At 40.9% G+C, this 24,120-nt stretch overlaps 1 protein-coding gene and 1 long non-coding RNA gene across 2 annotated transcripts in view; one reads left to right on the top strand and one right to left on the bottom strand.

Moving 5' to 3' along the window:
- Positions 1-24,120, top strand: part of LOC122651513 (porphobilinogen deaminase, chloroplastic) — a 49,257-nt gene that overhangs the window by 10,618 nt on the left and 14,519 nt on the right. The window lies entirely within an intron of this gene.
- Positions 3,356-11,202, bottom strand: LOC122651515. Its single transcript, XR_006331468.1, has 3 exons — positions 11,192-11,202; positions 5,076-5,080; positions 3,356-3,493 (listed from the first exon to the last, which is right to left on the bottom strand). It is a non-coding gene; the product is annotated as an uncharacterized LOC122651515 (long non-coding RNA).

The raw sequence follows: 24,120 nt of genomic DNA, 5'->3' as shown, positions 1-24,120 counted from the left end.
TTCACCAAACTAGGAAATAAAGTGGACAAAACACTAAACGGTGGATGGCCCAAACGACGATGCCCGTTATTCAATTCAAAGAGTGCAGAATCAAAATCAGAAGATGCAGGCTGAGATGTCAAAGCTGCCCGAGAACCGTCAAGCACGTACAGATCACCAACCACCTTACCACATGCAATCGTACTGTTCGATTCCAAGTCCTGAAATAAACAATGGGTTGGAAAAAAAGTTACTTTGCAGTTTAAATCCTTAGTTATGCTACTAATGGAAAGCAAATTAGTAGTAAACTTCGGAACATGTAACACAGAGGAAAGGGTAAGAGATGAAGAACACTGTACGGATCCCTTTCCCGAGATAGGAGAAAGAGACCCATCAGCAACTCGAACCTTATTATGACCAGATAAAGGAAAATAAGTGGAATAACAGGAGGAAGAACCGGTCATATGGTCGGTTGCCCTTGAGTCAATTACCCAATAATCGGGCATGACCGAGGTGCAATTCCCACCAAATGAAATACCTGTGGAAGAAGGTGTAGTGGGATTAGTAGGCAGAGATAGAGCCGAGGCAGCCATGAAAGGAGATACGGATGTCGAAGAAGATGAGTCCAAACGAGTCACCATTTCAAGCAAATTTTGCAAATCCTCCATAACCTGTGACAGAGAATGATTAGGCTGATCCTCAGTAGTTGCCTGATGAGCACAGGAATTATTGGACCGACTGGAACCACCCCTACCACGGCCGCGAGTGTCTGCAGGGCGACCATGAAGTTTCCAACAACGGTCCTTCGTATGCCATTCCTTCCCACAGTAATCGCATTTAATGGGAGGTCGATCACCAGATGACCGATCAGTGCTAGCAGAACGGGAAGAGCCCCCATGGGCAGACTGTGACCCAGAAATAAGAGCTGATCTCTCTTGAGTAACTGGGTGAACCATGGCTGTTCGTCGTCTGTCTTCAGCTGAAAGGATCGCATAGGCCTGTTCAAGAGTGGGGAGAGGTTCCCGATTCAAAATATTTGACCGGATATGATCAAACTCAATATTCAGCCCTGCCAAGAAATCAAAGACTCGTAAACCATCTTCCCACTTACGATAGGCCGTGGCATCAACATCAGTGGTGGCAGTGAAGGTGCTCAGAAAATCCAACTGTTGCCACATCGTACATATGGTATTGTAATACTGAGAAAGTGTTAACTCCATCTGTTTGGTAGAATGAATTTTTTGACGGAGTTCATAGCATTGGGCAGCATTCCCAACTTGAGAATAAGTATCTTGGGTTGTCTTCCATATTTTCGCAGCTGAGTCAAGAAGAAGGTACCGCCCAACAATGTCTTGGTCCATGGAATTAACCAAATATGACATGACCAAGAAATTAAAATTCATCTAGCGATCCTATGCAGAACTAGCCGTGGTAGGCCTGACCGTGGCTCCCGTGATGTAGCCAGACAAGCCACGGGAACCAATCGCAAATAAACAAGAGCGAGACCACAGAAGATAATTGCTTCCATTCAACTTGATGGTGTTCACAGGAAACGGAATAAAATCACGTTGCGACGAACCATCAGATCCAGAAGAAGCAGAGGTGATCTCTGAAGCGTCAGGCATTGTGGCTGAGAAAAATCGCAGAACTCAAGAAACAAGGCCTCCAAAAATAATTAAATCATACGGAGGAAGAAAAAGGACCCTTGGCGTGAGTGAACTCACCACCAAGGGTGGAAAAAAAATAACGGCAAGGTGAGGGAGGCCCTCTCGTGAAAAAGAAAGGAAGGCGAGAGGGGGGGGCTGGCGGTGGAGGCGGGAGAAGGGGGTGGCCTGGGGAAGGCTGGCGGTGGTGGCGGAAGGGGTGGGAAGGCCTGGCAGGAAAAAGGAGGGGCCGGCGGAGGTGGCGGAGGGCTGGCGGAGGTGGAGGAGGCTAGTGGTGGTGGCTGGCCTTGGGGCAGAAACACGAAGGAGAGGAGAGAGAGAAAAAAGAAAAAAAGGAAAAAAAATTTAATTCCCATATCCCCGGAATATTGTTGGCTCTGATGCCGTGTGGAATTCCGTGAATACTGGTTTGATCCAAGTGATCACAGCCCAGCTTTATTTATAATACTGAAATCATATGAAGAGAATACATCTAAGCAATGTGGGACTAAAACCCATATTACAACAGTATCCTTCGAAAGCTAGGAAACTTTCAGTTGGACATATAATTGTTGACTCTTTAAGTGCTCATGGGTTCGAGTCTGGAAACAGCCTCTCTGCGAAAGCAGGGGTAAGGCTGTGTACATTATGACCCTCCCCAAACCCCGCAGTGGTGGGAGCCTCGTGCATTGGGTACACCCTTTTTCTTGAAGTGGAATAATAATGCAGAAGTCGACCTCGAACTAGGGAAACCAGCGGGATCGATTGCAGCCAGGATCAACGCGATAAGGAACTTAAATAACAAAAACTCTTTTTATTTATTTATTATTATATTGTTGTTTTCTATTGCATATGAATGGAGAACATAAAGGATAAGAAGAAAGGAAAAGAAGAGAAGATAGAAGAGAAAAGGGATTGGGGAATGGCTCTCTCAGCCTGGGTCTCTCACCCACAACTATCCCAGCTGTTGAAACATGGAATTTCTCCCATAACCGATGGCAACAAGGCCTGAAATTTTTTTTCTCCAAATCTGTTTCTATTACAAGAGGGGCTCTACCTATTTAATGGAATAGGTCAGCTTACAAAATTAGAAACTTAAGAAATTATAACTTCTAAAAGAGATAGCAACTTCTAAAAATAGAAACCTAATGAAAATAGAAAAGAAAATAGAAAATAGGCTTTATAGTTCAGCCAACATGCAAGGAACAAAATTAGAAACTAGTAAATATAGTAACTACTGAAAAAAAAGAAACAAAATTAGAAACTACTAGATACCTAGACTTAATAACTAAGAAAGTATTACAAAAATAGAAATTAAGTTAATAGCAGCTTTTAATAGAATATTCCACCAACATCCAGCAGCTAATCTTCACACCAGCTGTCCATATCAGCCCCAAATCACTGTGCACGTGAACAGTAACTCAAATACTGTTCATGTGAACAGTAACTTCCTTTTAAAAAAAAAAAAATTCTGTCTTGGTCTCTTTTCTTCTTCATGCTTCTCTCTGGGCTGGGGTTGCCTTAGGTGATGCTCCATTGAACCAACAGAAACTTGCCACATCATCAGACCAGGCTGCCTCTCACAGCAGTCAAATCCACAACCTTGCTGGGCTGGTTTTGGGGCTTGTTTCTTGCGGATACATATGGACTTGTGATCTACTTCAAATAGGAATGTGGGGATTAATTTTATACTCATGGGTGTGGCATTGTGAATGTCAATGTGCTGAACTGTGCTGATTCTGGTCAGTGGGTGTGTTGGGATGTGTGTTCATACATCCCAGATGTGGAAGCTTCCTTTGCTTAGATTAGATGCATACTGACCCACATGAGTAGTAGTTATATCATTAGACTATGATCTTGTTCCATTTTGTCTTGTCATTGGGGAGCAGACAACAGTTTTACTAACCAAAATTTCACCTTCTATTTGGATGGTATTAATGCTGCAGTGGTTTTCCCTAGAATTGTCCATTTATGAAACACACCTCAAACATCAAAACTAGTCTAGAAATGTCACGAAAATGACATTTTTGTTCATATAGCAAGTCTCTTTTTCCCAACTCCCAAGTCAAATTGCAAAATATTTCAGAGTTCCATGTGGGCCTTTTTTGAACGAAACTTATTTTTGTATATAAATCTTTTGTCTCTACATCACATATCCTGACAATGGCTTCTTGTGCCCACCACCCATGCTTCGTAGAACCTCTCCATTGCCACCGTCTGCAGATTGGAAAGATATCCTGGAACTCTCTCCATGAGGTGATATGATTATTTGAGTTTTTCTTGCTCCGTAAGTTTTCATTCTCAACTCCCAAGTTCTTGATTGTCATTCTTTCCCGTAATCCCGTCTCAAATTCAAAATCTAAACTCACACACTCCTCCAAAGCTGGAAGTATGGTTAGAGTGTCGAGGTGCTTGCAGGAAGGCCTGGAGCATCTTTCAAGGGGTACCACAACCAATGCTTTTCTTTGTGTACCGTAATACCAAACTTCTCGGGCCACTTCTGTTCTTTGCAATATTTGAAAATTGTGTTTCACCTTTTCAGATTCTCTATCTTCCTTGTGCTCCAACCTTGGCATCTGTAAACACTGATGGGTAATTAAAAGGTTGTGCGCGTTTAGATCTCATCCAAATTTATTTTTGGTATTATGAAGTTTGTCTCTTCCTATCGTAAGCACCTAAAATAGTGATAATGAAAAGTTTGAAATGAGAGTTGGCACTGACTAATTCTAGATCTGACTTGAGAATCAGAAACCAATTTGGTGAAGAACTTTTTCTAGGCATGGTTTTGACTTGATCAGATTAGATAGTTGTAGGTCTGTCTTGCATGTGATAGAGATCCAGTATTCTAGATAATTTGGCTTCACAACTGTTAAGAACACTGTAAAAATTACAAAATGAAGAGGCTAAAAGAAGTGGCTACTTAAAAGCAATTGAATTTCTGATTGCACGTCTGATGCAAAATTTGCATCTAGTCAATTGTTAATTGCTTATCACACTGTTGTGAGATTAGGTTAACAAACCCTAATGGATAATGGCTGCTAATTTTGTTGAATAATACACATGAATAATTAATGTAGAAGAAGTTCAAGTAAGAACCACTCGACAGTAGGATCGGCCGAATGTACTCAGACTTGCAGTAGCTCAATCACACACAGATTGATTGGAAAAATAAAAGAAAATTGAAGGTAAAAAGAGATGGATAGATAGAAGAAGTGGGGATAGGGATAGGAGGGGTTGGCTATCTCAGCCAGGGCATCTCACCCTTTCTCAGCTTCTCTCAGGACAGTGGGTTTGCAAAAGCAAGCTCCTATTTATCATTCAAATCATGGGGGACTCCAAGGGAGTCTATTACATTATATAGGCAGCAAGGTTTGCCTCAAAACAGAAGGAAATAAAAATATAAACTCACAAGAAGTAAGCAAACTGGAAAAGGAAACTAATACTTTCCTATACTGAAACTAAGTTGCTTGTAAAGATGAACCAACTTATTACAAAAGGAATAAACTAAAAATAGAAACTAGATCTATGCCAAAATAGAAATTAATGAAATAGCAACTTGGCATATGATATTGGCAGAATCTAGTCTTCCATGCCAGCTGTCCATATAACCCACAACACTGTTCGCATGAACAGTAACCCGTGGTATTGTTCACGTGAACGGTAATTTTTTTTAAAAAGAATTCTGTCTTGGTCCCTTCTCTTCTTTACGTTTCTCTCTGGACTGGGGCTGCCTTGTGTGATGCTCCATCAAACCAACAAAAACCTGCCACATCATCAGACCAGGATGCCTCCCACAGTAGTTGAATCCCACAACTACATTGGGCTGGTTTTGGGGCCTTGTTCCTGCAGCTACACATGGACCTGTGATCTACATCAATAATTAGTTTTATTCACGTGTAACAGTAGTAGACCAAGAAAATAACTATCACTAGCTTGTCACTGATCTAGCTGCAGCAATGATATAGCCATAATAGTAGAGAAATTATAAGAAACAGCAATGCAACTCTTCAACTTTCAACTCAATGTACCCTCTTACAATTTCCCAACATGAGATTTATATAGGCCCTGTAGTTTCTCTTTGAAATAATAAATTAGAAATGAATGGAATAACAAATCAGTGATTACAAATTAGAAAGAGGTTGTATGGCAACGTTTCTATTCCAAATTAGTATTTTGGAGTTAGAAATACTTTTTTGTGTTTCTGTTCATTTGGAATACATTTCTACAAAAAAAATGCTGTATGGTAAAACTGGGGGGAAAAAAGTATTTCGGTCACTAAAAAAGAACTGAAACACGTATGGAATGCATATTAAAAGAAGGAAGACTTGCATCATCATCTTCAACCACCTCTTCTTCATCACAAATATTGAAGGGAAAAGGACAGGATTACACACAATTGGGTTTACTCTTACAAAACTACCCACTCATTGTTTCAGTCAACAAAAATACACAGTTTTAGGTTTGGGTTTACAAAACTAGCCAAAATGCTCAACCATGTACTTTTTACCATTTTACCCCTAATTCCTTCAACCACCCACTGCCAACATTGCCACCACCACGACCATCACCACCTTTCCCTTGCAACCCTGCCCTACCATGCTGAACCCTTGTGCCTCATCACCCCACCTCCTTCTCCTGACCTCTGCAACTACAAGCCCTCTTTGCAACCCATGATGCCACCTATGCCCTTCCTCCTCCCAACCATCTTCCCTACTAAAAAACTACCACCGCTGCCACCCCTTGCAAACCCTCTTGAGAGCATCACCCCTTGAAGAGGTCTTATTAGCTTCGAGTCTCCTGAAATGAAGTGCAGGTTGGAAAAAGTTCAGGGAAACCCGTCATCCAATATTCAGGGAGTTTGGCAGAGGAACTCTAACTGGTGGGTCTGTGAGGTGTGAGAACCCAAGAAGAAATCCAGGATTTGGCTTGGTACATTTCCCACTGCAGAAATGGCTGCAAGGGCTCATGATGTTGCTGCAGCGGCACTCAGGGGCCGCACTGCCTGCCTCAATTTCGCCGATTCTGCATCGCGGTTATGGCTGCTGGAAATTGCCGATGCGAAGGATATATTTTGAGCGGCTGCCGAGGATGAATCAGGCGATGGGTTGTGAGGAAGAACAAGGTGGGGGTGAGGTTGCAGAGAGTGGGGCAGGGGTGCGGATGATGGGGTTTGGTGGTGGTGGTGTTCTGCGAAGAAGAAGAAGAAGAAGAAGAAGAAGGGGGAGTTGAATATTAGAAGGAAAAAACAAAGAGTAATACAAACCGTAATTTGAACTCAGCGTCCTAAAAACAAGTTGTTATTGAAAAGCAGAAATGGCACCTTGAGTTCCTTCCATTTCTTAGTTTGTGTCCATGAATTCTCTGCAACAAACTCCATGGCCAGGGTATTAGGAAGAAAAGCACTTACATTTCTCTTGGAGCAAATTTTCAAAGCATGAGCCAAGACCGCCTCGGTGATGCATTGCTGATGCCCCTCAATGGTCTGTGATGTGAAATAGAATGGGAGAATGATGACTTGTGTCCCAAGGGATCACAGCCAAGTCTATTTATAATAAAAGAGAAAAATACAAAATTACAAGTATACCCTTAGGGCTGAACATACTTACGAGAATACCCAAAATACCCAAATTAAAACACTCCCCCTGAAGTTGGTGCATATATATCACACATGCCCAACTTGCACACAATAGAATGAAACACCTTACTATTAAGCCCTTCGGTGAAGACATCGGCCAATTGATCACCAGATTGATCAACGGGAATACATATAACTCCTTGATCCAGTTTCTCCTTGATGAAGTGGCGGTCTATCTTCATGTGCTTTGTCCTGTCATGCTGAACAGGATTGTGAGCAATACTAATAGCAGATTTGCTATCACAGTACAGTGTCATGGGAGAGCTGGTACTAACACTAAGATCATGAAGAAGACCCTTAAGCCACAATAACTCACATATGTTGTGTGCCATAGCATGGAATTCAGCCTATACACTGGACCAAACAACAACAGCTTGCTTCTTACTCCACAAAGTCACAAGGTTACCTCCTACGAAAGTACAATAGCCAAACGTGGACCTTCGATCATCAGGGGAGCCTGCCTAGTCGGCATTAGTGAAGGCCTCTATACGCATGTGACTAAGAGGAGAAAAAAGACCCCTTTTCTTGGTGCTGACTTCAGGTACCTTAGAATACGATACACAACATCCAATTGAGTTGAGTATGGGTCATGCATATACTAACTCACTAGACTCACAACATGAGCAATTTCTGGTCGAGCATGGGAGAGATATATCAACCTTCCCACCAATCGCTAATAGCCTCCTTTGTCCACTGGCTCACGATCTTTGCCCTTTAGATGTGTGTTTGCTTCAAGAGGCGTATCAACATGGCGACAATCAAGCATCCCAGTCTCGGATAGGAGATCCAAAGTATACTTCCTTTGAGAGAGAAAGATTCCCTTAAAAGAACGAGCAACTTCAATTCCAAGGAAATACCACAACTGCCCCAAATCTTTGATTTCAAACTCTCGCCCCAAGTACTTTTTCAATTTAGTTATTTCAGCTGAGTCACTTCCAGTAAATACGATGTCATCAACATAAACAATGAGAACAATTAAGTGATCACCAGACCGCTTAATGAACAAGGTGTGATCAGCATTACTTTGAGTGTACTCAGTAGTGACCATAGCCTTATGAAAACACCCAAACCAGGACTAGGGGACTGTTTTAGCCCATACAAGGCACACTTCAGTCTGCACACCTTCCCTTGAGTTTCCTTGAGAATTCTTGAGGAACTTCCATATATACCTCCTCTTCAAGTTCGCCATAGAGGAAGGCATTCTTAACATCAAGTTGCTGCAGTTCTCAGCCCAAATTAACAGCACATGAAAGGATAACTCAAACAGTGTTTAGTTTTGCAACAGGTGCAAAAGTCTCCTGGTACTCAATCCCATATGTTTGGGTGAACCTTTTGCAACTAGCTTGGCTTTGTATCGATCCACTATTCCATCAGCAGTTTGTTTCATTGTGTATACCCATTTATAGTCCACGGGTCTCTTTTTTGGAGGAAGGGAGACAAGGTCCCATGTATCATTCTTTCCAAGGGCTCTCATCTCCTCTATCATATCCTCTTTCCATCTCAAATCTGCCATTGCATCCTGGCAAGACTGTGGAATAGAAATAGAAGACAAGGAACACACAACAGCACGATAGGAAGGATAGAGGAAATCGTAAGACACAACATGAGAAATAGGATGTTGGGTACAACTCCTTTTCCCTTTATAGGCAGCAATAGGCAAATTCAAAGAGTCATCACTAGAAGAAGGAAGATTACCAAGTTCAGATGAGATGATGGGGGGTCTTGGATCTGAGGAGAGCGGTTGACCAGGTAGAGCACTGGTACTATCGGTAGGATCTTTTTGAGACCGAGAGCTAGTGAACACCTGCAATGGTTTAACACTTGGTACATTGTTAGTAGATGGATGCTCCCCCTACATTGAGGGGTGCACATCGCGCTTATGAAGGGATAAGGAAGGACTATCAAGAGGAACAATCAGCGGTACATCATCATTAGAAGGCTTCCCTTGAAGAGGTGCCAAGGTATAATAAGCGGTAGACTCATGAAACATGACATCCATAGTGACAAACATACGACGAGTGGGCGGTTGGTAGCATTTATAGCCCTTCCAAGTGGCAAAGTAGCCGACAAAAATGCACCAGAGCCCCCGACAATCGAGTTTGCTAGCCAGATAATGGTTGCGTGCAAAGCACAGCCAAAGACCCACGGAGGAAGAGTAAAGGAGGACCGGTGCTGGAGAACATCTAAAGGAGAGCGGGAACCCAACATACGAGAAGGCATGCGATCAAGTAAGCAGTGGTAAGGATGACCTTACTCCAATAATGTTTAGGGACATTCATTTCAAACATAAGAGCACGTGCGACCTCCAACAGGTGGCGGTTTTTACCAAGGTTCGAGAATTCGTGAGATCTCGCCGAGTTTCTCGGTTTTGGGCAATACCGAGTCGAGTTACTAGTCGGTTCCTAGGAGTGCAATTTCTCGGCCGAGATCTCGGCGAGATATCGAGATCTTGGCGATATCTCGGTTGGGCCCAAAAGTGCTATTTACTTGTATTCAGCCCAATTTTCACCAAAAAACCCATTTCCAACATAAGAGAGACCAGGGACAAAACTCGATAGGCTCTAAACCAAGGGGAGAAACACTTCTCCTTTAAATTTCTTCTTCTTTCTTTCGATTGTTGGCTGGAATGCACTGTTTGGAGTTAGATTGAAGTGGCAAAGTGAAGATTCAAGTGCCAATTTGGAGCATCATCACCTATTTGCAAGATTTCAAAGGTGTTTTCTATTTCTTCCCCAAATCTATTTTTTCCAAAAATTTTTTTTGTAATCCTTGTTAGATTCATGTGGTTAATATATGTTGAACATCTTTGCCCGATCTATCACTTGATGGAGTCGGATTTTTTTTTTCAGTTAATAAATTATTTATTATAATTTCTGGAAAAATAAATGATTTATTTGAAAAAAGAAAATGAAAAAAAAAGGATGAATAGTGATTGTTTGAAAATGATTTTGATATATGTTAAACAACTTGGGAAGCTCTATAGCCACATGGATTAATTTTTTATTTTCACCCATTAAAAAAATTATTTTATTTTTCAGATTTAATAAATATATTATAAAAATTAAAAATATATATATAATATTAAGGAAAAATACTTATTGCTTATGAAAAATTATGTACAACATATGTACATAATATTCAACTTCAAATGGTGTGAAATTCATCATTACATTATATTTTTCTTATACTTTAAGGTATAAATAGTTTTTAAAGAAATTCAAAATATTATTTTTAATTAACAAATAAATACTAGGGTTAGGGGATAAATAAGAGATAGTTATTTCATAGTTCTAGTAGCTTGATATTACGTTTAAGAGTTATGAATAGCATACTTTAAGTCTTGAATACCTTACTTTAAGTGATCCATGGTTATTAATACATGCTTTTTTATGTAACAGTGTAAAACATAAGACATTTTGTATACAACGTCTGATATAGCATGGCAACATAGAGTTCCCATGCCCGCAGACAAAAAGAAGTCCAAATGCAATTATTGTGGGAAGTTGCTATTTGGAGGAGCCACCAGGTTGAGCCACCAGGTTAAAGCAACACTTGTCTGGTATAGGCTAGGATGTTTCATCATGCCCAAATGTTCCTATCCAAGTGAAAGTGGCAATGGCACAACATTTGAAAGGAGGAAGATTAAAAAAATCTGAGAGGGAAAGAATGCAACAAGAGTTTAATGAGGCAATACTAGAGAGGGCTGGTGTAGAGGTCCGTGGTGGAGATGATACTGACATTGGGCCTCCACTTGGTGAGTTTCAATCAAAGGCTGAATGGAGAATTTACCAGCAGATTTTGGCTGAGAGTAGACAAAGTTTTCATTTTGATAATATAAGAGCATATGAGCAAGCAAGAGGAGCTAGTGGATCTGGCTCAACTGCACCAGTGCAAGAAGATCAGAGGAGGAGAAGCACTGGGACAAGAAATATACCACAACCCCAAACCCGACCACGAGTACAAGGTCCAGAACCCATTTTTGAGCAGGATCCCACCACTTTTAGGCAACAAGATGCCTATCAGCCAACCATCCCACAAGTATTTGGTGGTAAATAAGAGGAAGCACGAAAAGCCTTCAACAAGTTCATGCATTACCATGGCATTCCAGCCAATGTAGCACAAGGAACATACTATAATGCATTCCTTGATGCTGCAGGGAGGGCTGGTGCAGGATGGAAGGGACCTTCACCATTTGAATTATACAATGTATATTTACCTCAGGAGGTAGAGGAGCTAAAAGAATACATTGATGGTTTGAAGCCAATGTGGGAGACATATGGGGTTACTCTTATGGCTGATGGTTGGACTGGACCTACTAGGCTGTCCATTATAAATTTCATGGTGAGTTGCAATGGAAAGACTATATTTTTGAAGTCTATCGATGCATCAAAGCATATAAAGGATGCATCATACTTGTATAAGGAGTTGAAGCAAGTGGTGGAGGAGGTAGGACCAAGGAACGTTATCCAAATTGTGACGGATAACGGTTCCAACTATAAAAAGGCTGGAGAGAAGTTGATGAATAAGAAGAGTAAGAGGATCCGGCTCTTTTGGACCCCATGTGCAGCCCATTCTATTGATTTAATGCTGAAGGACATGGGAAAAAGACTTTGGTGGCGGGTGTGGTAAATAGGGCAAGACAAGTGACAACTTTTGTATACAACCATTCTTATGCTTTAGCCTTGATGAGGGAGAAATGCAATGGAGATTTAGTGAGGCCTGGTGTCACTCGATTTGCCACCAATTACATTGCATTGAAGAGCTTTTAGAGTAAGGCGATAGGTCTAAGGTGTATGTTTGCAAGTCATGAATGGTTTGGTTGGCAAGGTTCTAAGTCAGAAGAAGCAAAGGTAGCACAATAGACCATTGCAAATGATGGATTTTGGAAGGACTTGGGGAAAGTGATTGGCATATTAGAGCCAGTGGTGGTAGTACTGAGGATGGTTGATACAGAGAAGAAGCCTACTTTGGGCCACATTTATGCTGCCATCCAAAAAATGAAGGAAATGGTTAGAGCTGCTATACCTCGAAGTGCAAAGTCCTACACTAACATCATTGATGAGCGGTGGGAGAAGCACTTGAGTCATCCATTGCATAAGGCTGGTGAGTTCAACATACTTTATATGTTATAACTTTTTTACATTTACATATTCAAAACCCTAAAGGCATTAAAGCCATTAAGTCAACAAATCATATTTGTGGTGTTTACTTTACCAGCATACTATTTGAATCCAAAGTATCACTACTCCCATGATCTTGGGCTAGACATAGAATTGTTAGAGGCAATTCAAGCTGTTACTCAGAAGTTGGAGCCCCATCCAAAGACACAAGCTGCTTGCAATGATGAGGTGAGAGTATGGGACTTTGGCACTTTGGTAGTTAGTTTATGAATGTAATTACTAAATAGGAAATACTAATGCCTCAAATTGAAAATAGATCAAATACTTCAGAGAGGCCTCAGCAAGTTTCGGTCGACTAGCTGCAGTGGAGGGTAGACAAAAGTCAGACCCTGGTAGGAGGCATGATATTACATTTATGAATTATAATTTTATCTCTTTAGAATGTACATATTCTTACTATTCTATATTTGTAATGCAGCCGACTGGTGGGTGCTTTATGGTACAAGTTCACCCAACCTGAGGAAGGTAGCAGTGAGAGTGCTCTCACAAACTTATTCATCTTCCGGATGTGAGCGCAACCGGAGTACATTCTCATTGATACATTCAAAGAGGCGGAACAGGTTGGGTAGCGAACGACTGGAGCAGCTTGTGTATGTGCATTACAATATGAGATTAAGGATGAGGCACATACGTGAAGGAATTGAGGCCAATGATAAAGAACCCATTGAACTGTCCAACATTTTTCAAGAGGACTCTGATGACGATGAGGATCCCCTATTCCAGTGGGTGAGGGATCGTGGTACACCTGATATGGATCAACCTGGGGGTAGGCCCGACCCCACCATTGCGTCTGTAACCGGCACTGATGTTGATGAATATATGTCGACGCAAGAGGGACGTGTACATGTAGAGTCACCGAAACCTTTTGAGCCTGCTGTAGGAAGTCCTGCTGATGATGATGATGGTGGTGGTGATGACACTGGTGATGCTAGTGATGGTGATGGTGATGCTGGTGGTGGTGAAGCTACTGCTGCTAGTGGCATGCGGAGTGGCGGTTATTATGATGATCGTCATGAGGGGATGCGCGAGCAGTATGAGCAAGAAGTTGGAACGCAGGAGAACCCTGTGCGTTTCACCGGTGAGTCTTAGTTTACGCATGCCACTCAAGATTAAGAACATGGTGGCCGCCCTAAAACATACAACAGAAAGTAGAGTCGCAAGTTTCGGAAGCATGAGTACAGATACTACTAGTGAGCATCAGTCATGGCAATCATCTCAGCATCATCATGGCTATGAATATGGCCAGCGATGCACCGGTTCGATTATAGTGCCTATGGTCGAGTATGGGCCGTCGGCGTGAGTATGACAGTCAAAGCTCTGCGTCAGGTGTTGGGTACACATTCCTAGTCCCAAACCAGCCATACATGCCTCAAACTCAATATGACAGTAGCAGTGGATCTTACACCTCATACCAACAGCCTCCCATGTACCCTAAGATAGGGAAATTGGTATATGTTGATCAGAAGACTTATATGGAAACTATGTCACACTATTTGCAACACTATAGCAATTCCATGACATGGGAATTCTATATGGATCGATATGGGGATGAATTTCTTGTTCAATCTCATTTTATGTAACAAATTAAGTGAACATTGATGTAATGTACATTTATTTCAATGTTTTGATTGATGTGTACTAATTAGAATGTTTTGATTGCTAATTTGCTATGTTTTACTAAATTATATGTAGATTAGGTTGTTTTAGTACGACTCGTCGCCTACCAACCTTTGGTCCAAAGTGAAACTCATATTTGGACTTGTTTTTTGGCAAATCTGGGCATGCCATTGTGTTTAAATGGCCTGAAATATGCTGGAGACCAAGTTTCAGAACCAAAATGTGTGTACAACCCACCAAGTTGGGGGTCCGAGTCCAAAAAAAAATAATTGCAGCAACTCGCCGAGATCTCGGCTCGACTCGGTTTCTGGCCTGGCCGAGATGCCACCGAGACCCGAGTTCTCGAACCTTGGTTTTTATGTTCCACGATAGTGTTTTGCATAGTTGTCAAGGCGTCGCCTTGCCCTCGCCTTGAATTCTGGTGTCGCCTTGGTCGCCTAGGCGAGGCCTTGTTGTCTTGTTTTTCAACCCCTTTGACCGCCTTGATTCGCCTAGGCGCCTTAACAACTATGGCATTTTGTGCAGGAGTATCCATGCAACTAGTCTAATGAATAATACCTTCCACAACAAGATAGGACTGAAAACTGCCCCAATATATTCCCGACCATTGTAACTGCGGAGAACTATAACAAAAGCATTAAATTGGGTTTTAATCATACGATGGAAAAGCTGAAAGCAATAAAATATCACTCTTATGGCGCATTAAATAAACCCAAGTGGAACAAGAATAGCAATCAATAAAGGCCACAAAGTATCGATAACCAGAAATAGACACACAATGAGAAGGTCATCAAATATCAGAGTGAATTAAAATAAAAGGTTCAGTACTCAAATGTTCAGAAAGAGGATAAACGGCATGAGTTTGCTTGCCAAACACACAAGCCTCACAAAAAAAGTCATTAGGATTACACTCCTGAAATAGACTAGGAAAAACAAAATAAAGTCCTAAGAGGTGGGTGGCCTAAGTGCCAATGCCACCGATGTAACTCTGATAAGGCAGAAGCAGAAGAGTCCAACTGATGAGCCTAAGGGGAAAGAACTAAAGCCGCAGGGTAACTGTCCTCCAGCAGATATAGATCACCGCTCAATCGACCACTTCCAATCGTTCTCCTTGTCACCAAGTCCTGAAAAGCACAATGAGATGGAAAAAAGGTGACCTTATAGTTTAAGTCCTGGGTAATACTACTAATAGAAAGAAGGTTAGTATAAAAATTGGGTACATGGAGAACATACGATAAAGGTAAAGAAGTGGTATAGGAGATGGATCCTTTCCCAGAGACAGAGGAAAAAGAACAATCAGCAACTCGAACACGTTCCTTATCTAAACTTGGATTAAAGGTAGAAAATTGACTAGAGAGCCAGTTACATGGTCTGTGGCTCCAGAGTCAATTATCCAGGATGAGGGTATAACTGAAGCATAATGACCAACAAAAGTGATACCTGAGTGCACGAAATTGGAGGCAGAAGAGGTCGAACCAGATGTGGCAGAACCAACAAAATTCGATACTGGTGCAAGAGTGGGTTCCAGTTTGGACATCAGATAGCGAACAAGTAGCTCATCTTAAGAAAACTGGCCATCAGTGGATGCAGGAGGAGGCACCTCAGCGTGATGTGCATGAGTAGTATCCGAAGTACCACGTCCACGACCACGGCCACGTTCACGTGTAGTTGTGGAGGTGGGACGGCCATGTAGCTTCCAGCTATACTCCTTCCTGTGACGTTCCTTCCCGCAACACTCACATTTCACCGTTTCACGATCAAATGAGGACTGATTAGAAGTACAGGTAGGGCCACCCCATGATTGGGAACCAGAGCCTGAGCTAATGTAGAGAGCAAATCTCTCTTGAGGAACAGACTACAACATGACTGTACGCCGACTTTCCTCAAGTTGGACAAGGGCATAAGACTGCTCAAAGGACGCAAAAGGGTCCCGACTGAGAACTTGGGACTGTATATGGTCGTACTCCACATTCAAACCAGATAAAAAATTATAAACGCGAATCATATCCTCACGTTTCTTGAAGTTGGCAGCATCAGTAGAACACGTAGTCTGAAAGATTTCATAGAAATAAAGTTTCTGCCACATACTGTGCAACTCAGAGTAGCAAGGTACTAAAACTCGGGTCTCGGTACCAACTCGGCTCTTGGAAAAACCGAGACGAGTCAAGTTGGTGCATTTTTTTTTTCCAACTCGAAGCCTCAACTTTGGGTCAACCCGAGATCCGAGATATGTCGAGTTTTGTCCAGTTAGGTAAGGTATTTAAGTGGTAGGTGGGTTAAAATAATGGGTCGAAACCGAGATCCAAACCGAGATTCGAGATCTTACCGAGATATTGCACTTTTGAGACTCGCAGGCAGTCTCATCTTGGCTTTTCCAAAAACCGAGAAACTCAGCGAGATCTCGCGAGTTTTCAAACTATGCAGAGTAGTACTAGGACAAGGACAAGGACAAGGACATCTCCTTCTGAGTAGTCCAATAAATTCTCTTCCTCAACTCATAGACTTGTGCAGCGCTCCCAACATGAGAGTAGGTTTCTTTAGATGCTTTCCAAAATTTTTCAGCCAAGTCCAAGAGAAGATAGCCCCGAGCAATCGAAGGTTACATAGAGTTAATATGTTTCACCCGATCATTGGTTCGTCAGGTATGGTTGTCTCTCGGCCATTCGATTTGTCAGATTTGAGTGAGAGCATGTCTCAGCTATTCGATCTTCTTCATTCGCGGATCATATAAGAGCGATCAAAATGGTATCTTCTTGCCGCTTTCAGTACAACAACAAAGCACCTTAAAGGGACCATAGGGGACTACCACAGATTCAAACTCATCTGTCAGATTGCGTTTTCAAATCGTGGCAGAATCTTAGTCATAGATCATTTAGGTTTGTTAGTCAAAATGCAGGAATGCCTAAAACCAGTTAAAGGGTATCTTCTGGGTCGACAACCATGTGCGGCGCTACATGGTAACAAGGACATCAACGGTGTGGCGTGGCGTACTGAACCTTTGTGCTCCATCTAATCATGTTGCCCTAATAGGAATCATATCACACTCACGCTACACGGGTGCTACACCGAATTACATCACACTGGCGGAGGTTCATGTATTGTGCGGAGAATGAGAACTCAATGCGCCTAGTTACTCAGATGCTCTGTGATGGCATATTTTGTAGGTCAAACTACGGTCCTGGGATCAAGTCATGGTTCCCCAGGGATACCAATTAGGGTATTGCACGCCCTGGGTTAGCCCATGGTTGCCTATGGGCACCCTATTTAAATTTTAGGGTTTTCCATGGGAACCCTGGTGCATCCCAAGTAGGGTATGGTCTGATAAACCAATGCCCTACCCTTCTCTTTTGCGTCCCATACAATTATGGAACTCAAAACAGATGGAGAAAATTCATCTCTAATCCATCACATGGAAAGAGGGATCCATCCCATACCCGAATGCGCAGCGGAAATAAATCGATTCGGGTTTCTTTTGCATCCCATGAATAATCAATAATTAAAAACAAGAGGAATCCATAAAGAACTGCTAACCTGATGAGCCTTAAGTGTTGCTCCTCCAATAGACAGTGGTTCTTCCTCCAATGAGCACTCCAAGTAAACAGATCTGAACCTCCATTGGTGCAGCCAAGGTTCTTCAAGCCAATCCTTGATGCTCTTCAATTCTTCAAGCACAGATCTGGGTTTCTAAAACCCTAACTCTCAATCACAGAAGAGAGAAACAAGAAGAAGAAGAAGAGATCACAAGAGGGAGAGATGGACCAAAACACTCCAGGAGGGGGAAAGCCAGAAAACGTGGAAGACTGCTCCCCTTCTGCGTTTTGGTCCTATTTATAATAATAGGGTTTTAATTAAATCCCTGGATGGATTTAGATAAAACCCTGTGAGAGTCTTGAGTCTCTCTCTTTGTTTGGCAGTTCTGTTTAAACTCAAAGTGCTTCTAAAAGGTGAAGAAGCAAAATCTAATAGGGAATGATTTAATTAGTTACTTTATTTAAAGTTATGGATAATTACAATTAGCACCATATCCATTAATTAAATAAAGAACCAATTAATATAGCAAATTCCAAATAACTCCCTACATGATAACAAATTATCATGTACAACCCCCCTACTAATCAACACCATCATTATGGAATCTAGGGCATGTACACTTATACTGCCAAACCCCATTCCATAGTACATGTCCATATAAGAGTGTCTGTGCATCTGATCGGGTCCCGTAAAACTCGATAAAATACTTTGTTCAAATAATCATATATAATCTATTATTTTATGTAAAATAAATTTTTTGCAAAACCATTTCCAAAACGGCACTGGATCCAGATTCTGATCCGACCATACACAGACAATCTCAATCTTGGTGTTCCCCAATCGGGCAATGGTGACCATGTTGAGTAACTCCTTCACTCACAAAGTGTTCACGCATTCCCAGAAAATCGGCTTTGACTCACTTGAGTCTCAGTCATTGATGAACCAAAGAATGCGATCACACTTTGCAGTGACAGGGTTCCCTCAGGCAAAGGGTGTCGGTGACACATGTCTATCCCTTCCTACGTCTGGCAGTAATACATGAGGGAATCGACAAAGTAGATTCTTCGCCAATACACACATCAAACATGTGAGTACTCGCATTCGTACCCTGACATCGCATGTCTAGGCATACCCAATGCGACGACCATATGATAAGGGTGCCCAGCCCAAACCCTAGTCGTGACTACCATTTTAAGTAGAACTTATGGACACATAATGCTCAAAAAGTTTATATTGTATGTGATAATATTAAACTAAAATGTATAAAAGTTCAATACAAAGTAAAACCGGATTGAACCGGACCGAACCGGGTTTGATGGACACAAGTCCAACATCTTTCACACCGTGTATCACGCACTTTACGCGTGCCTTCATCTCATTTGTCAGAACAGGATCCGACTATGTGGCCTCATCTGGACTGTTCAAGGTATGATAGTCTTGTACCAGAACGTAGTACTCTCAGCCAACCAGTAGGCCCAAAACGGAATCTTGCTATATCTCCTTCGTTATAAGGAATTTTTTGTCACAGTTTGCGGCACCGTGCTCATGACGAGGAGAGCTATCACTCCACATATACAATATCAAACAAAGATTACAGAATACATTTCAAAATCTCAAAAACTTCTCAGATTTGCTTTTAATCTGTACGACTCCATAGAAACAGAAATATCTTCATCATCCAGCATCGAAACGACGCATTTTCAGTTTTGTTGGAAAGGCGACTCGATGCTCTACGTTTCTCATGTAGAATGTTCCACCTAGTTCTGCCATTTGACGCTCCGAAATTTCTGATGAACTTGTTGCCAGTGTATGATCGTATGATATTAGCACTTCAACTATACTAGGCCTTCATCTGCTGCTCCTGTGTGCTGCCTACTGCTGTAAAGCAGTAATATATATTGTTCCACAGGTCTGGGAGCTTCACCACAATGCCCAAAATACCCTTGTCTATGCCCGGATGCCCTAATGAACTGTCTGTCTTCCCAAACGCCTCCAGGGCTTATGTAAGGACTGACATACACTGTAATGGGCCATTTTGGACTGCCATCTGCTGCCAGATATGCCCTAATGCCTCTGAAAAAATGCCTAGCTGCCATGTGTCCGTGTTGCACTGCCAAGTCATACATATGCCATTCTAGCTCTGCCAATGGACCAATATCCACTGCCATATCATCTGTGCCACATCTATACTGTCCATATCATCTGTGAACACTACCATATCACAGCCATGTCATACTGCACACTGTACATGCACTATCATGCCTGTAATTTATAGAATTGCCCTGGATGACTCCCAATCATTGTGGGACCTCTGTGTACACTGCGAAACCCCTATAATGCTGTCCGGTCACTACCTGCACTGCCAGAAGTTTGCCAACTCATCCAAAATGTTGCTTGTACTGTATTGCAAAAAGATGCATTGTGTTGACAACCATAGTTCAAAATCTCTCGATCGAGATTTCGAGAATTTCAAGAATTTCGACCCTCTCGAAACGAAATGGCCCTCGAATAAAAAAAATACAAAATTTCAATCGAAATTCTCGAGATTTCGAAAATCTCGAGAAATTGCTTTGTATAAAATACCATGTTTCGACAGTCTTGATCAAAATTTCGACCGAGACTGAGAAACAGAGAGCATTTTTCCTCCTTTGGCACTTTTGCTTGGTTTTTGAAGGTTTTTGCTCATTTCTTCTTCAATCTTCCACTTCCCACTTGAATCCTTGCCGCATCTATGCCGGAATCACTTGGAGAACAAACTTCTTAGCACATCTATGAAGCCTTTCCATTATTCCAGGTAAAAACCATCTTCTCAAAATTGATTTTTTTTAGGGAAATGCATGATCAACATGTTTGTTTGTGATGAAATAAATATATGTTAGACACCGGAAGCCGATTAACGACTTCACGGTGTCGAAATTTTTTTTTGGTATATATATTATTTATTTATTTTTCTACTTCAAAATTTGGATTTATTTGCAACAAAAATAAAAAAATAATAAGGGTTATGTATATTGTATGGTGATGAATTAAATATATGTTAGACACCATTGGCCGATCTATGGCTTCATGGTGTCAAAAATATTTTTCTGCCAATAATTAATTATTTTAATTTTCAGAAATTATAAAAAATATTTAAAAAATTCAAAAAATTAGCAAAAAATAAGAAAATGAGGTTTTTGTTTTAAAATTACTGAAAAATATAAAAGTAAATTGTACATACTTCTTATTTGCTTCCCATTTGCATATCTTTTCGATTTTGTTGTGCTAGGCCAATATTTATTTGAAAAATATTTTTAAAAATTGTTTTTAAATATGAGAAAAATATGAGGGTTAGGGAAAAAATACTAAATAGTTATATACTTATATACTTATGTTAGTGCTCTTAAATCTTAATTCTTAAACATTTAAACTAAAAGAATTGATGTGCTTCAGTGATTAATGAATTGTCTTTTATTCATGCAACAGTAAACTAGTCCGATTATGGCGAACCGTGGTAAACGACAGAGCCAGAGGCAAGAGGGGGCAGAGGCAGCCGGCCCAGACCCAGAGGGGGGGGAACACACCCAGGCACACTAGGGGTGACATTGCATGGTTGCATGGCTCTCCAATTGATGGGGATAAAAGAAAATCCCAATGCAACTATTGTCACATGCAGTTTTTGGGAGGTGGTGCCACTAGACTCAAACAACATCTAGCTGGGAATTCTCCTGAAGTGGTCGCATGTCATATGGTCCCTGTGGAGGTATCTAGGGCTGTCATTGATTACATGAAGGGAGGGAGTAAGAGGAAGGCTTAAAGGGAGAAGGCAAAAATACAATATTTCGAATATTTCGGTCGGCTCGAAATACCAAAACGAAACGAGTTCTTGAACTATGTTGACAACAACCGACACACATGCACTGTGTTGACAACAATGACAACCAACACACAGTCATTGCCATCTGCACTTTGTGTTCAGCAAAGAACAGAAGAAATATCGGTTGCAAGTTGTGGGAGAGAATAGTTCATCTCTCCCCTATATTGATTCACTTAATACAAAGGAGAAATTACATCCTTACCTCCATGCTAATATATGATAGATAAAGAAAGTAAAGGTAAGAGAGTAAAACACATTCCAACTTAAAATCCTAGTTCCTAAAGTACCCTTATTACATGAAATTACATAACTCTAACATAAAGTGGCCTATTACATTAAAAATCCAATGGAACAAAGGCCTAACATACATAGAACCCAACCCATAGTTGTCAAGGCGTCCAGGTGGTTTTGTTGGGGCCTAGGCGACAACCGCTTTATTGTAGGACGCACTATTTTTATATTGTAATTTCATTTATTTAAGATATTATTCATAAATAAGCAAATATCCCCCTATTTGAATCCAATAAAAATAGTTAAAAAATCAAATTCCAAAAGGATAAAAGGTCAACCTCTCAGTTCAAGAACAAAAATTATATTTTTGACGGTAGTTGAAATTTTCAACTTTCAAATGCTGAGTTTTTTCTCAAATCTAAAAATCTTAATATGGTAAAGCATTGCTAAAAACCAAAAGTGCGGTAAAATATTCATTTGTTTTGATATATAAAAAAATATTTTCATTGAGCGATTTTGACAGCATTCGCGCAGACCAAATAAGGTTTGACTGGAACATAACTTCTTCAATATAAATCTGATTTAAGCAATTTTGGATTTCTTGGAAAGCTGTTTTGTGCTCTAATTAATACAAAAAGTCTCAAGTAAAAATAAAATCATTTGACTAGTCAAACTTCTTAAGGAACATGAACATCTCTCTAAATCAAGAGCAATTTAATTACTTATAGATAAGAACATATTTTCTAAGAACAGTATAAACCAAATGTGAGACTAGTATAAACCAAATGTATGTTTTGGTTGTTTTAAACTTCCAATAGCTTGCTTCTTCAATTTTGTTGTCTTCTAGTTCTATGCTGATTTTTGAATACTTGATGTGGCTTAATATTGATTTTTGATGATTTGATGTGGCTTAATATTGATTTTTGATGACTTGATGTGACTTAATGTTATTTTTGATGATTTGATGTGGCTTAATGTTGGTTTTTGATGACTTGAGGTGACTAAATGTTGTTTTTTGATGACTTGAGGAGGCTTGATGTTGATTTTTGATGATATAAGGTATATATTGTAGCATACTAAAATATTGTAGCACACTAAATAATGTTAGAAAAGGGGGGAAATAAAAAAATAACACTTGAGGGCGCCTTGTTGCCTAAATGCTTAGGCACCTCTCCACCACCTTGGGTCACCTTGCCTCCTTGACAACTATGACCCAACCCTAGGTTTATGTCTAATAAAATAAGCCCATTTTGGTGATGTATCTGCATCATCTAGTCTCTGAGTTCTGGTTTGTGCCTTGTGGGAATTTGTCTCTTCTTCGATCTTCAAAACCCCAGTGAAGTAGTGAATGTGAAATGATTGGAAATTGGGAACTCCTGGCAAAATGGTGAAATGTACCTGGATTTCGATTTTCGAGCAGTCAAATGAGGGTGCGCTTGAGGAAGAAAGTTGAGAGAGGGGTCTTCGAGCTTAATGGTCAAGAGTCAGAATTTATTGGGCTTTTGTTATACATTTGTGTTTCCGTTCTCTATGAACAGCTTCAAATGTGTTTCTCCAATTACCAACAAATGGTTTTTTTCACCCTGTTCATTCCAAAAAAAAAAAAAAAAACACAAAAACAGACTTGACGTCACATGTTCTGTTCCAATTTTAAAAATGGTGTACCCAGTGCACGAGGCTCCCGCCACTACGGGGTCTGGGCTGAGTCGAAGGGTCATAATGTACGCAAACTTAAGCCCGCATCCATATTGTCAAGGCGTCGCCTAGGCGACGAGTAGGCATCCAGGCACCTTTCTCTCGCCTTGTTTTTTGGTGTCGCCTTGGTTTTTTACCCCCTCGATCGCCTTGGTTCGCCTAGGCACCTTGGCAACTATGCCCACATCGCTGAGAGGCTGTTTCCCGACTCGAACTTGCGACCACTAGGTCACAATGGAGCAACCTTATTGTAGTGCCAAGGTCCACCAAAAACACCAGAAATGTTTCTTTTGAACGTTGCCATACAGTCCCAAACTAACCATGTTTAGCTATCCTCCTTACAGCAACTAGCCCACCAATGAGCATAATTCACACTTATTTCTGAAAATATTACATCTAAGCCCCCCCATTATCCTGGATTTTATGTAAAACTCAAATTACACACTTACTAAACCCTTTGTTCTAATTAAACCTTCCCAATTCAGCCGTTCTCCCTTGAATAGAGGTTGAAGGGCCTCTTGTATTGTCATGACCTTTACTGCCAGACTTCCTACATGGAAGACAATTATAGCTTGGCTCTCTTTTTGCTGCTGACCTAATTGGCAGCTTTGACTGCTTCAATGGCCCCATGCCTCAACCTGCTTTTGGTGACACTATTGCATTTTGTTCACTGAACATTTTGTGACTCCTAATAAAAGATGCCTTCATACATGAATGTATAAATTCCTTTACACTCAATTTTGAAATTCTATG

The sequence above is a fragment of the Telopea speciosissima genome, chromosome 2, assembly GCF_018873765.1.
Source record: "Telopea speciosissima isolate NSW1024214 ecotype Mountain lineage chromosome 2, Tspe_v1, whole genome shotgun sequence".
In the NCBI taxonomy this organism is placed as follows: domain Eukaryota; kingdom Viridiplantae; phylum Streptophyta; class Magnoliopsida; order Proteales; family Proteaceae; genus Telopea; species Telopea speciosissima.
Note: the sequence above shows the minus strand (reverse complement) of the source record. Positions and strands in the feature narration are given on the sequence as shown.